This window comes from Trachypithecus francoisi, unplaced genomic scaffold (genome assembly GCF_009764315.1).
Source record: "Trachypithecus francoisi isolate TF-2019V2 unplaced genomic scaffold, Tfra_2.0 Lachesis_group11, whole genome shotgun sequence".
In the NCBI taxonomy this organism is placed as follows: Eukaryota; Metazoa; Chordata; class Mammalia; order Primates; family Cercopithecidae; genus Trachypithecus; species Trachypithecus francoisi.
Window position 1 is genome coordinate 64663593 of NW_022681456.1, and position 13317 is coordinate 64676909.

The window sequence follows — 13317 nt, forward strand, 5'->3', positions numbered from 1 at the left end:
GATTGTATATTTAGAAAATTCCATTGTCTCAGCCCAAAATCTCCTTAAGCTGATAAGCAACTTCAGCAAAGTCTCAGGATACACAATTAATGTGCAAAAATCACAAGCATTCTTATACACCAGTAACAGACAAACAGAAAGCCAAATCAGGAATGAACTTCCATTCACAATTGCTTCAAAGAGAATAAAATATCTAGGAATCCAACTTACAAGGGATGTAAAGGACCTCTTCAAGGAGAACTACAAACCACTGCTCAGTGAAATCAAAGAGGACACAAACAAATGGAAGAACATACCATGCTCATGGATAGGAAGAATCAATATCGTGAAAATGGCCATACTGCCCAAGGTTATTTATAGATTCAATGCCATCCCCATCAAGCTACCAATGAGTTTCTTCACAGAATTGGAAAAAACTGCTTTAAAGTTCATATGGAACCAAAAAAGAGCCCGCATTGCCAAGACAATCCTAAGTCAAAAGAACAAAGCTGGAGGCGTCACGCTACCTGACTTCAAACTATACTACAAGGCTACAGTAACCAAAACAGCATGGTACTGGTACCAAAACAGAGATATAGACCAATGGAACAGAACAGAGTCCTCAGAAATAATACCACACAACTACAGCCATCTGATCTTTGACAAACCTGAGAGAAACAAGAAATGGGGAAAGGATTCCCTATTTAATAAATGGTGCTGGGAAAATTGACTAGCCATAAGTAGAAAGCTGAAACTGGATCCTTTCCTTACTCCTTATACGAAAATTAATTCAAGATGGATTAGAGACTTAAATGTTAGACCTAATACCATAAAAACCCTAGAAGAAAACGTAGGTAGTACATTTAGGACATAGGCATGGGCAAGGACTTCATGTCTAAAACACCAAAAGCAACGGCAGCAAAAGCAAAAATTGACAAATGGGATCTCATTAAACTAAAGAGCTTCTGCACAGCAAAAGAAACTAACTTCAGAGTGAACAGGCAACCTACAGAATGGGAGAAAATTTTTGCAACCTACTCATCTGACAAAGGGCTAATATCCAGAATCTACAAAGAACTCAAACAAATATACAAGAAAAAAACAAACAACCCCATCAAAAAGTGGGCAAAGGATATGAACAGACATTTCTCAAAAGAAGACATTCATACAGCCAACAGACACATGAAAAAATGCTCATCATCACTCGCCATCAGAGAAATGCAAATCAAAACCACAATGAGATACCATCTCACACCAGTTAGAATGGCAATCATTAAAAAGTCAGGAAACAACAGGTGCTGGAGAGGATGTGGAGAAATAGGAACACTTTTACACTGTTGATGGGACTGTAAACTAGTTCAACCATTATGGAAAACAGTATGGCAATTCCTCAAGGATCTAGAACTAGATGTACCATATGATCCAGCCATCCCACTACTGGGTATATACCCAAAGGATTATAAATCATGCTGCTATAAAGACACATACACACGTATGTTTATTGCGGCACTATTCACAATAGCAAAGACTTGGAATCAACCCAAATGTCCATCAGTGACAGACTGGATTAAGAAAATGTGGCACATATACACCATGGAATACTATGCAGCCATAAAAAAGGATGAGTTTGCATCCTTTGTAGGGACATGGATGCAGCTGGAAACCATCATTCTTAGCAAACTCTCACAAGAACAGAAAACCAAACACCGCATGTTCTCACTCATAGGTGGGAACTGAACGATGAGATCACTTGGACTCGGGAAGGGGAACATCACACACTGGGGCCTATCATCACACACTGGAGGGGGTAGGGGGGAGGGGGGAGGGATTGCAATGGGAGTTATACCTGATACAAATGACGAATTGATGGGTGCTGACGAGTTGATGGGTGCAGCACACCAACATGGCACAAGTATATGTATGTAACAAACCTGCACATTATGCACATGTACCCTAGAACTTAAAGTATAATGATAATAAAAAAAAAGAAAAGAAAATAAATGCACATTTCAAAAATAAAAAAAAAGAAAACAAAAAGCAAAATGGCATATGTAATTCAATTATATCAATAATAACACTAAATGTAAATGAATAAAAAAATTAATAACAATTCTTCACAAACTCTTCCAAAGTACAGAAGACAAGGAAATAGTTCCCAACAGGTCTTATAAGGCCAATATTACCCTGATACCAAAACCAGACAAAGACATCGCAAGAAAAGAAAGGTACAGACCAATAATTCTTACAAAGATGGATGCAACAGCCTTCAAAAAATACAAGCAAACTGAATGCAGCAACATATATAAAGAATTATAGACCATGACCTGAAAGGATTCATCCCAGGAAGGCAAGATTGGTTTAACATTTGAACGTCAATTGATGTAATATAACACATCAATAGAATAAAAAGGAAAAATCACATAATTATCTGAACAGATGCAGCGAAAACATCTGAGAAAACATCCAGCCTCCTTTCATGATGAAAATACTCAACAAACTAGAAATTGAAGAGAACATCTTCAACCTGATAAATGATATCCATAAAAACCCACAGATAACATCATACTTAATGGTAAAAAACTAGATGCTAGTTTTTTAGAGAATCCTAGGGAAACCACTAAAACCTCTTATAAACTATTAAACAAGTACAGCAAGGTTGCAGAATACAATATCAATATATAACTTTCAATTCTATTTCTAGATACTTGCAATAAACAACTCAAAAGTGAATATAAGAAAATAATTCCTTTTACAATAGCATAAGAAAGAATAAAATCCTTAGGAATAAATGTAACAAAAACTGCAAAACTTATATTCCAAAAACTATAAACCATTAGAAGATCTAAACAACTGTAAAAACATCACGTTTATGGATCAAAAGACTTACCATTGTTAAGATAGCAACACTCTCCAAACTGATCTAAAGAGTCAATAAAATCTCCATTAGCATCCCAGCTAACTTCTTTGCAAAACTGACAAGCTGATTTTAAAATTGATAAGGCATTGCAAGGTGCTCAGAATAGCAAAAACAAACTTGGAAAAGAAGAAAGTAGGAAGACCCACATTCCCTGATTTCAAAATTTACATAAAGCAACAGTATTCAAGACAGTGTGGTACTGGCTAGGATGGCTAGAATTAAAAAGAAGATAAATAAGGAACACTGGCAAGGGTGTGGGAAAACTGGAACCCTCATACACACCTGGTAGGGATATAGAATGGTGCAGTTATTTTGAAAAATAGTCTGGCAGTTTCTTAAGAAATTAAACGTAGAGTTACCCTATGATCCAGAATACTCGTAGGTTTCAATTCAAGAGAGAAATAAAAACGCACATCATGCAAAAACTCATATACAAATGTTCACAGCAGCATGATTCATAATAGCAAAAAAGAGAAATAAATTCAAATGTTCATTATCTGATGAATGCATTTAAACAATATTTCTTAAACGTTTTTAAAAAGTAAGCTGGACACAGTGGTGTGTGCCCAGAATCCTAGCTCCTCAGGAAGCTGAGGTTGGAGGATTGCCTGAGCCCAGGTGTTCAAAACCAGCCTGGGGAAAGTAGCGAGACTCCCCATCTCAGAAAAATGGTCTCACTTGTTCTTTCAAAATTATTTTCATTTCTGTGATGGTTTTCCTTCTTTCTTTTATTTCCTCCTTCAGTCTGTCATTTAGTATTTCATTTCCTTCAATTATCTGATCATCTATATTGTATTCTTACTCTGTGTTCTTTCACAAAAGCAACAATTGCTTCATTGTCTACTGATTTCAGTTCATGGTAAAATATTTGGCAGCCCCAAACATTCGCCTGGGGCAAGAGTAAAACCGAAACCCCCAGCCACTTGTCTAAATTTAAAAGGTATAAGTCAAGTTTTGGAACTACTGAATAAAATACATTCTGCTCTCTTATTTTGACCAAAATACTTTTAAAACAACATAAAAATATGCAGAGATGATCTTTATATGACTGAAATGCAGTCAATATAAAAGAGAACTAAATTTAATTATTACTGCACATGTCTAGGTGTTCTGTTCATGGATAAGCAATACAAGAAACAAATAAATAAAAGAAACAAATATATTTTATAAATTACATTTATTCCATGAATTTTATTTTTTGTCTTCATTTTAGCACAATCACAGTATCAACAAATGTCATACTGTTTTCACATAATTTCTGTTCCATTGAAGGTAACAATCTAAAGGATTACAAAAGAAACATTTTATTCAAAGTGTCCCAAATTTCCACAAAGGGGTACAAAATGTGTACACTTTGAACACAAAAGGAAGCAATAAAATCAGTGGGGCACTTAGTGAAAAACAATACTTTATTATGCAAAAATTTTTTGTTTTTGTTTTGAGAGGAAAAATATGACAGGTTAATTAATTTGTCATTTCTATTTCCTGAAACTTCTGACACTCCAATCCTCGCAGATCCATGCAGCAGTGTCAGTAGCAATCAACCCATAAATCTGAACAACAGTTGGGCACAGTTACCTATTGTTTTAAATATATTGGGCAAAGGATTTGGAGAAGCATTTCCCTGGAGTTATTCACAAAAAGTTTAGATTAGTTGTGCTGTGCTGACACTGAGCATCAAATCCAAAAGTGACAGAACTGCTTTTAATAAGTGTTCTTTAATAAGAGTGTTCTTTAATAAATGTGTGTGCTTGTGATATATGGGTCCCTCTGAAGTGTGGAACCCAGAGCAGAGGCCCCTTTTTTTCTGAGTCAATGAGTGATACTGGTATTTGGTACTTTTCATCTTCTCTATACCATGTTTTTCTGGTTAGTTTTCTTCGTCTGATGCCATGTTTGACTGCTCTTTCTTACATTTTTTTTCCTCTAGTATCCTTATCTACCAGTGCAACAGCAAATACTACAGATCATATATCCTTGTTGGCTCTTTCCAGGAGCTGCTACAATCCCTCCCCAGCCCACTATGCCAACAGCCCATTCAACACTACCTGTTAACACGACTTAACTATTTTTACATTGAGGATCTTCATCTGGTATCCAGTTTTGCTCGGTGTTATGGGTTGAATCGTGTTCCCACGTAAGTAAAAAACATGTTGAAGTCCTAACTCCTAGTACCTCAGAATGTGACCTCATCTGGCAGAGACTGGAGTTATGCAACTGCAAACCAAAACTTGCCCGTCAACCACCAAAAGCTGGGAAGAGGCAAGCAAGGACATTTCTGCAGTTTCCAGAGGAAGTGTAGCCCTGCTTATACCTTGATTTTGAACTTCTAGGTCCCAGAACTGAAGAGACAATGAGTATTTATTGTTTTGTGGTACTTTGTTATGACTGCACTAGGAAACTAATACACAGTGTGTTTTACCCATTTCTTGTTGCTCTGGTTCATTTCTAAGAGAAGATGAAACTTTGGATCTAAGATGTCATCAAGTTCATAGTGTCAACAGTTCTCCACATTTGCAGTAGAATTGTGAGACTAGAATTGTCTACATGATTGCCCTAAAAGGAATGGGTTTCTATTCCATCTACTAACCCACAAAAGATCCTTAATAAATAAACATACATGAGAAATATTTTCATATATGGAGGCAACTAAACTTCTCCATAGCATAAGTTTGACTGTAATTTGGAGGATGTTTGAATTATTATGAGATCATTTGTGTCCTTGCAAAGTTTTTGCATTCTTAGAAACAGAGGCTCCCTGTAAGTAAACATAACCAAGTCATGGTGAAAGTCTCAGATGTCCTCCCAGACCCATATGGGGACATAGGCTTATGACGTCAGAAAAACATGAAATTCTGTTTTCCACTGAGGACTCTGGAGGCCTCAACATAGTCACTATTCCATATATTTCTACACTCTCACTACTCTCCACAAGGAGTAGCTCATTGGAGAGTGAGTATTTTGTAAAAATGTGTAGTTCTTGGGGTTTCAACTTTTTTTTTTTCTTTGAGACGGAGTCTCACTCTGTGGCCCAGGCTGGAGTGCAGTGGTGTGATCTCTGCTCACTGCAAGCTCCCCGTCCTGGGTTCACACCATTCTCCTGCCTCAGCCTCCCAAGTAGCTGGGACCACAGGCGCCCATCACCACGCCTGGCTAATTTTTTGTATTTTTTAGTAGAGACAGGGTTTCATCATGTCAGCCAGGATGCTCTCAATCTCCTGACCTCGTGATACACCTGCCTCGGCCTCCCAAAGTGCTGGGATTACAGGCGTGAGCCACCATGCCAGGCCCGTGTTTCAACTTTCTATCAGGAAAGGTGAGAAGTGGAAGGTGGTCTTTCAAATGTGGTTTGACCATTCTGAATCTATCATCATGACACTTGGCTTGTGCAAATCCCAAACATCCATTGATTAATAATAACATTCTCTGACAGCTACTTTCCCATTTCTCTCCTCTTCTTTACCTGTTTATTATTTTTTAAAAATTAGATAGAGTCTTGCTATATTGCCCAGGCAGGACTTGAACTCCTAGGCTCAAGCAACTTCTGCCTCAGCCTCCTGAGTAGCACGGATTACAGGTGCATGTCACCATGCCCAGCTTCTCTACTCTTCCTTAGAACAATACTCTTATTACTATTATTATTGTGGTTAAAAAAACACACAGTGTTGTATTTATCATCTTTGTATTAGGCCATTCTTGCGTTGCTATAAAGAAATACCTGAGACTGGGTAATTTATAAAGAAAAGAGGTTTAATTGGCTCACAGTTTGCAGGCTGTATCAGCATGGTGCTGACATCAGCTGGCTTCTGGGGAGGCCTCAGGGAATTTTACTCATGATGGAAGGCAAAGTGGGAGCTTGCATGTCCCACGGGGAAAGCAGGGGCAAGACTGTGGGGAGAGGTGCCACACACTTTTAAATGACTAGATCTTGTATGAACTCAGATCAAGAGCTCACTTATCACCAAGGGGATGGCCTAAGTCATCCATGAGGGATCTGCCCCCATGACCCAAATACCTCCCACCAAGGTCACCTCGAACATTGGGGATTATATTTCAACATGAGATTTGAGTGGGGACAAATGTCCAAACTATATCATTCCATCTCTGCATCCCCCTTCTCATGTCCTTCTAATATTATAAAATAAGATTATGCTTTCCCAATAGTCTCTCACAGTCTTAACTTGTTCCAGCTTTAACTCAAAAGTCCAAAATCTCAAATAAGACAAGCCAAGTCGTGTCCACTTATAAGCCAGCCTGTAAAATCAAACAAGTTATTTAGTTTCAAGATACAATGGAAGTACCAGCATTGGGTAATCATTCCCATCTCAAAAGGGAGAAATCGGTCAAAAGAAAGGGGCTACAAGCCCCATGCAAGTTAGAAACCCTGCATTAATTCTTAAAGCTTCAAAACAATCTCCTTTGATTTCATGTCCCACATGCAGGGCACAGTGATACAAGGGTTGGGCTCCCAAAGCCTTGAGCAGCTCTGCCCCTGTGGCTTTATGGGTTCTGTCCCACAGCTGATCTCACAGGTTGTTGAGTACATGCAGTTTTTCCAGGCACAGGGTGCAAGCTGCCAGTGGATCTACCACTCTGGGTTCTTGAGGACAGTGGTCCCCTCCACTAGGCAGTGCCCCAGTGGGGACTCTGTGTAGGCTCCAACTCCACATTTCCCCTCAGTACTGCCCTAGCAGAGGTTCTTTTTGAGGGCTCTGCCCCTGTAGCAGGCTTCTGCCTGGGCACCCAGGCTTTTTCATATATCCTCTGAAACACAGATGAAGGCTGGCACACCTCATTCACTCTTTCACCCTACAGGCTTAACACCATGTGGAAGGCACCAAGGCTTATAGTGGCTTTCACTCTCCAGAATGGTGGCAATGAGCAGTATCTGGGGTCTTTTGAGCCAAGGCTTGAGCCAGAGTGGCCAGAATGTAGGGAACAGTGTCCTGAGGCTGTGCAGGGCAATGGACCCCATTTCCTCAGTTGGTCTAGCTAAGGGTTAGACAATTTCATTGATCTTTTCAACAACAACAACTTGGTTTCCTTGATGTTTTTCTATGGTATTTTTATTCTCTAATTCATTTACCTATACTCTAATCCTTCTGATAACTTAGGGTTTAGTTTGTTGTTCTTTTCTAGTTCTTTGAGGTATAGATTGTTCATTTGAGATCTTCCTTCTTTTTTAATGTAGGTGTTTACCACTATAAACCTCTCTCTCACTTCTACTTTCACTACATTCCATAAGTGTGGTATGTTGCATTTTTGCTTTCATTAGTTTCCAGATATTCTCTAAATTCACTAGTGTTTTCTTCTCTGACCATTCATTAAGAGGGCACTGCTTAGTTTCCACAAATTCATGGACTTTCTTGTTTTCCTTCTGCTATTGATTTCTTGTTTTATTTCATTGTGATTGGAGAAGATATTTTGTATGATTTCAATCTCCTTAAATTTGTCAAGATTTGTTTTATGGCCTAACATGTGGTCTATCTTGGAGAATGCTCCACGACTACTTAAGAATGTATATTCTGCTGTTGTTGAGTGGACATCAGTTAGAGCCAACTGATCTATACTGTTGTTCATGTCTTCTGTTTCCTTGTCGATCTTCTGTATGGTTGTTCTGGCCATAAATGGAAGAGGAGTATTACATCTCCTGCTATTATTGCGTTGCTGTTAATTTCTTCTTTCAGTCCTGTCAATGCTTCACCTATATGGGAGTTCTAACATTAGATGTGCATATATTTATAATTATACATTCCTGATGAATGGACCCTTTATCATTACATAACATCCTTTCTTGTCCTCCTGACAGTTTCTACTTAAAGACTATCTTGTCTAATATTACATATGGCCACCCCTGTTCTCTTGTAGGTTCCCATTTACATGGAATCTTTTTCTGTCCCTTTAGTTTTAGCCCATGTGTGTCCTTAAGTGTAAAGTAAGTGTCTTGTAGAAAGCATATAGCTGGATCTCGTTTTTTAAAATACGTTCTGCCAATCTATGTCTTTTAATTGGGGTGTTTAATGCATTTACATGTAAAGTAATTGCTGATAGGAAAGAACTCACTATTGCCAGATTGTTAATTGTTTTCTGTTTGTTGTGTAGCTTTTTGCCCCTCTTTCTACCCTTGCTGTCTCCTTTTGTGTTTTGTTGATTTTTTTGTAGTGACATATTTTGATTCTCTTCTCATTTCCCTTTGTGTATATTCTGTAGATATTTTCTTTGTGGTTACCATTGCAATTACATAAAACATCTTAACATTGTAACATTCTGTTTTACGCTAATAACTTACCTTCATTCATGTGTAAAAACTCTGCTCCTTTACATCCTGCCCCTCTTCATGTTATGTTATTAATAACACAAATTTTCTCTTTTTATAATTAGTATCCAGTAATATACATACATAATTACTTCTAATTTTTTTAAATTCAATTTTATTTCAAGACAGGGTCTCATTATATCATTCAGGCTGGAGTGCAGTGATGTGATCATGGCTCACTGCAGCCTCAACCTCCTGGGCTCAAGCAATCCTTTTGCCTCACCTACCCAAGTAGCTAGGACTACAGGCATGCACCACCATGCCTGGCTCCTTTTTTTTTTTTGGAGAGAGATGAGGTCTTGCTATGTTGCCCAGGATGGAAGAGCAAATATAAATTGATAAGAAAAACAAAAAAACAAAAAAACAACAACCCTATGAAAAAATGAGTAACAAACAGACACACGACTCAAAAAAGGAAATGCATATGGATTTTAAGCATATAAAAAGTTGCTAGGCCTGCCCAGCACTGCCTGCCCCATGTCAGAGTCCTAGCCCCCTTCGCCTGTGTCCATCATTCCATGCAGAAGCACCACCAGCATGTCTGACAAACTGCCCTACACAGTCACTGACATCAGCCTGCACACCTGGGGACACAAGGCCCTGGACATTGTGGAGGCTGACATGGTGGGCCTGATGTACATGAGGGAGTTGTTCCTGGCTCCAAGCCACTGAAAGGCACTCACATCACTAGCTGCCTGAAAATGACAATGGAGACCATTGTCCTCATTGAAACCCTCATTACCTCAAGTGCTGAGATGCAGTGGTCCAGCTGCAACATCTTCTCCACCTAGAACCATGTGGCAGCTGCCATAGCCAAGGCTGGCATTCCAGTGTGCACCTGGAAGGGTGAAAGAGATGACAAGTACCTGTGGTGCATCGAGCAGACACTGTATTTCAAAGATAGGCCCCTCAACATGATTCTAGATGATGCTGGTGACCTCAACCAACCTCATTTACACCAGGTACCCACAGCTTCTGTCAGTCAGCTGAGGCATCTTTGAGGAGACCATGACTGGGTCCACAGGATGATGGCCAGTGGGATCATAAGGATGCCCACCATCAATGTCAATGACTCCATCAAGAAGAGCGGGTTTGAAAACCTCTATGTCTGCCAGCAGTCCCACATAGATAACATCAAGTGGGCCACAGATGTGATGATTGCTGGCAAGGTAGCTGCGGTGGTGGTCTGTGGTGATGTGGGCAATGGTTGTGTCCAGGCCCTGAAGGGTTTTGGGGCTTGCATAATCATCACCAAAATCGACTCACTCAACACACTGCAGGCTGCTACTGAGGGCTATGAGGTGACTACCATGGAGGAGGCCTGCCAGGATGGCAACATCTTTGACACCACCAGACTTTTTCAATATCATCGTTGGCCGGCACATTGAGCAGATGAAGGATGTTGCCAGTGAATAACACTGGACCCTTTGACATGGGGACCAATGTCAAGTAGCTCAACGAGAATGCTGTGGAGAAGGTGAACATCCAGCCCCAGCTGGATGAGGCAGTGACTGAAGCCCGCCTGTGCAAGCTGAACATGAAGCTGACCAAGTTGACCACGAAGCAGGCCCAGTAGCTGGGCATGACCCATGATGGCCCTTCAAGCCTGATCACTACTACTGCTTAAAGGCAGGCCTGCCCTTCACCTTCCAGATGCTGTCCTTACCCAGGCCCCAGCTTTCCTCCCCAAGAGCAAATGACACCAACCTTGAGATGTGTTTGTCAGTGTCCCCCATTGACTCCCTAAGGTTGATTCCTCAGTTTTTGACCTCTACTGCATCCCTCATATGGTTCCAAGTGTGACAGGGGAAGCTGAGAGGCACCTCCTCAAACCCTGGTCATGATGGGGGTATGAAGGAGATATCTATTGGGAACCAGCTCAGTGGTCTTGGAACTGCTAAGTCAGTCTTTCCTTAGCCTGAAGTTGGCAGTGGGGTCACAAAGCCAATGTACTTTACCATCCAGTGCTTCACTTGGTCTACAGACTTACGCCCATGGTGCTTGGTTTATAGGTTCACTGGTTCCTCAGCCCATGACAGGTGACAGAGAGCTATATATATTGAAGGGCAAGGGAGAACTGAAGGGCAAGGAAGAACTGTTCCTGAGAGCCTGGCTTAGTGCTGGGCCTTCCCTTAAACTTCCTTACAATGAGGTTGGTACTTTTAGTCCCCATTTTACAGAGGTTAGAATAGTTAAGTGACAACCAAGAAAGGACAGGGAAGTGACAGCTTGAGGTTGAGAGAGGCCAGAAAAACATAAAAGCAGGCATAGACCTGCCACCATTTTGTAACAAGAATGGTTCTTATCACAACTCTCAGTCAGAAAGAGTAATTTGGTTTATAATGTCTATATAATGTTTGTAATATTAAAATAAAGCAGGAGTTTGGTAAATAAAAATTTGGGTGCCTAAAAGGATAAAAAGGATGCTTAATTAAATTCATAATACAAGAAATGTGAATTAAACTGTAATCTGATGCTACTTTTGGTCTATTACATTGGCAAAAATCAAAAGGCTTGACAAAATCCTATGTTAGCAAGGATATAGAGAAACACACACCTTCATACATTGCTGGTGGAAGAATGTTCAGTCTCCTCAATATCATGTTGGCTATGTTGTTATCTGTCAAAACTACACATTTCCTCAGCCAATTCATTTCTAGGATTTTGTCCACTACAGTTTCACATGTGTAAAATGACATGCATAAGGTTCTGCTTCAGCATCATTATTGGAAAAAACCTACATGCACTGAAGAGCAAACTGATTACATAAATTATGTCACACATATATACAATGAGATAATATGTAGTCATAAACAAAATTAAGGAAGTTAATTATATACAGATATAGTATGTTTGCAATGTATATTTAAACATTAAAAATCAAGGTACAGGGCTGGGTGCAATGATTCATGTGTGTAATCCTAGCACGTTGGGAGGTCAAGGTGGGCTAATCACTTGAGCCCAGGAGTTTGAGACCCTCCTGGGAAACATGGTGAAGCCCCATCTGTACAAAAAATTACGAAAATGAGCCGGTCGTGGTGCCTCGTGCCTGTGGTCCCAGTTACTTGAGGCTGAGGCTGGGGGATCACTTGAGCTGGGAAGCGGAGGTTGCAGTGAACCACGATCGTGCCACTACACTCCAGCCTGGATGACAGAGCGAGGCCCTGTGTCAAAAACAAACAAAACAAAACAAACAAACAAAAAAACCCCACCAAAATTACTCAATTCTGATATTTGTACTCATCAGTACATGTACTGACACAGGCTACCACAAGCATAAACCTTGAAAAAAGTATGCTAAGTGAAAGAAGTCAGTCACAAGAGACCACATATTGTACAATTCCATTCTTGTAAAATGTGCAAAATAGGGAAATTATTATAGAGACAGAAGATAGATTAGTAGTCGTCTAGGTCTGTGTGGGAGGAGTGTTAGAGGATAGGTGGGTAATAGCTAAAGGGTACACAGCTTTTCTTTTTTTTTTCCTTTTTTTATTGTGGTAAAATATACAAAACATAAAATTTACCATCTTAACCAATTGTACAATACCGTGGCATTAAATACATTCATAATGTTGTGCATCCATCACGACCATCCATCTCCAGAACTCTTTTTATTTTGTAAAACTGAAACTCTACCCATTAAACAATAATTTTCAATTCTTCCCTCCCCACCCCCAACACCTGGCAACCACCATTCTACTTCCTATGATTTCGACTATTCTAGGTACCTCACCTCATATAAATGGAATCATACAGTTATTTGTCTTTTTGAGACTGCCATTTCACGAAGCAGAATGTCCTCAAGATTATTCCATGTTGTAACATGTGTCAGATTTTCCTTCCTTTTTAAGGCTGGATAGTATTCCATTTGAGTGTAGATGCTTTACCACATTTTGTGAACCCTTGATCCCTGGATGGACGCTTGGGTTGCTTCCACCTTTTGGCTATTGTGCCTAATGCTATGAATATGGATGTACAACTATAAACATTCTTATTCACTCTATTGACACACATAGATTTTTAAAATGTGACAGATTCATCTATGATCAAATCCTTTTGAAAATCTGGGACAGGCCGGGCGCGGTGGCTCAAGCCTGTAATCCCA

General features: G+C 39.8%; 1 pseudogene; it reads left to right on the forward strand.

The window, feature by feature from the left end:
• Positions 1-9749: 9749 nt before the first annotated feature.
• On the forward strand, positions 9750-11015 carry LOC117090847 (annotated as a pseudogene).
• Positions 11016-13317: the final 2302 nt, after the last annotated feature.